Raw genomic sequence first — 2741 nt, forward strand, 5'->3', positions numbered from 1 at the left:
GGGGGAGCACTGCACCCCACTGATGGGCCCTGACACCATGAGCTAGCAGCTGCACAGTGAGTCACTGCTGCAGAAACCTCCACACCCCAGAACTGCGCTGGCCACCAGCAAGAGCCAGAGCATGTAGACGCTTCCACTGCATGTCCACCTTCTAGAGATTGCACTGGCGGACCTAATGGTGGAAACTGACTTAAATCTAGAATCCCAGGAGCAGGGGAACCTGGGGAATGCTGCTGCTAGTGATCCAGGCTGTCAGGTACAGAAGACACACAGGAGTTTGAAAATGGATGCCAAGTGAGGGTCCACGACACCCCCCCCAACATGGCGCAAGGAGGGAAAGGCACTGAGTGATGTGAGCCTTATGATGGCAGAGTTTCTCTAGAGGGAGATGAAAGTTTTGTGTGCTTGTTTGTTTTAGAACAAATTGCTGAGAAACATTTCAGTTCCTGGGGAAAAGATAAAGTTTTCCCTGCTGAAAGAAATGTCTTATGAGAGGGGCAGGGGGAGGGCCTTCCATAGCAAATATCGGGTGATGGTCAACAAAACACACGTGTGTCTTCAAAGAAAGTTCCATGGCAAATCAGAAGAATTCACATACTGGTTCTTCAAGTGACTTTTGATATAAGGTGAAGGCTTCACACGAACATGAATCAGGGAGCTCACTTGTCCCCACATCTGTCACTGGATTGTCTGACCCTTAGGTCGGCCACTTAGAAGCTGCTCCAAGCCTGTGGGTTCTGTAGGGAAGCAGGGAGCGCGCAGAGGAGCGCGGGGCGGGGCGGGGCGGGGAGGGTGTGAGGAAGGGACTGCGGACCTGGCCTCTAGATCCCTTCTGCCAAAACAGCCATAGTTTTATCTGTCTTTTCTTAATTCCATGTAAAATTTCCTTTGCAAAAGCGTTTCATTGCTTTTAAAAATATTGGAAAATTAATCTTTGACCATCTCTCTTAAAAGTCAATTTCTTTCTTTTTTTTTTTTGTTTTTTTTTTTTGACTCAGGTGATGGAAAAAAAGTCATTTGTTAAAACAGACTTTTGATAGGAACCAAACAGAGGACAGTGTGAGGATTTATACTGACCTACACGACCAGAATTCTGTTCAGCTGCTCAAGACTGATCCTAAGCGTTTGATAGGCGTGGCACGGCCAATTCTGTAGTTGTCGTGTCTAGACGGTAAAGTCTGTGCTTTTTGTCTCCACTGTTGCCCACAAAACCCTGCTCCAGGCTGGGACCATGGCACAAAATAAATCACAGAATGTCGGGGTACAAAAGGAGCTTGGAGCCCGTCAGGCCCAGCACTCTCATTTTACAGATGAAAAGACTGAGGTCTGGAGGGCGGAGGGGACTCAGAACCGGCAGAATTCAGACTTCTCCCCCAGCCCCAACTCCTTTTTGTGAGCTGCTCTAGCTACCTTCTCTTGCCAGTTCTACATTCAGTCAACAACTTGCCTGCACCTACGACTCCCTTAGAATGAAAATGCACACCTCACAATGCCAGCAGTGTTCTCCTGGGAGTGCCGAGCACTGAGTGGAGGTGGGTGACTCCAAGAAAGCGGCAGCAAATAAACGTCTCCATCAATCATATAAGCAGCTGTCTGAAAGGGCCTGTGCTGGAGGAAAGAAATGTCTCTCGCTGCCTTTTGTTCTTCCCAGAAGATTTCCTACCACCTTTTTTCTCTCTCTCTCCTATCCTTGGGCAGAACTCCTGTCTCTACTCCCCAAATACAGCCTGCCAAACATGGCTGAGTTCTCCGTCTACCCTCAGAACAGCCGAGTCGTGGCTTTGCAGGGGGAGGAGCACTAGCCCCTGGTGACGCGAGGCCAGCCAGGGGCACGGCTCATTCTGGCCAGGGGCAGAGCTCACAGAGAGCCAGGCTGGCAGGCCCATTTTTTAGACTGACTGGCAGCTAGAAGCTGAGTCAGGACACCAGGCCGGGGTGGAGGACACCTTCTAGAAGGATGAGGAGACCAGGATGAGGAGGAGAATCTGCTGGGGGAGCCCTGTCCAACCATCGGCTCTCCTTGCCTCCCCCCCCCCCAATCACTGCCTACGTGTGACCAGACAGACACGATTACTTCAGGTGCAATACCCGAGAAGCTGAACTCTCTGCCCGGGCCAGGCCTTGCCTGTTCCTTCCACAGCACCACCACCTTCCCAGTCTCTGAGGCCCAAATTCAGGCAAGTCCTGTTGATTCTTCAGGTGTAATGGTTTACATCTGTCCCCGGGCTCCATTGCGGTCTCGCACACCTTCTCCCTGGCCCAGAACTTACGATCGGCTCTTAAATGGGCCCCTCTCCTTGGTCTCCCCAACCCTCCCTCATACACAAACAGCCGCATTAACCTTCCTAACACTACTTTGCATGTGACCCTTCCTTAGAAACTTGCAACACTCCCCAGCGTCATCGGCCAGGACTGCAAGGCACTCTTTAATTGGACCTCCTACCAAGCTTCCAGGTGCACGGCCCCATTGCGGGTGCACTTGCACCTGTGTGTACACACGCACCGCTTTTGGTGAAGCCAGAACGATGTACCCTCTGTCCCTTAAGAAATGTCCCATGGATTCCTGTCATTGTGCCAGTTTCTACCATCCCCCCGCCTGGCACACCCTGCCCCTCCACGTGCACACGTCCAAATCCCTTTCGTCTTCTCCACCTCCCAGGCCCAGAGAGCATGTCCGTCGTGCATGCACCCCCGTTTGTCACCTGCACCGTGGCCTCCAGACAGCTGGCAAGCTGGGCAGG

The sequence above is a fragment of the Microcebus murinus genome, chromosome 3, assembly GCF_040939455.1.
Source record: "Microcebus murinus isolate Inina chromosome 3, M.murinus_Inina_mat1.0, whole genome shotgun sequence".
NCBI lineage: Eukaryota > Metazoa > Chordata > Mammalia > Primates > Cheirogaleidae > Microcebus > Microcebus murinus.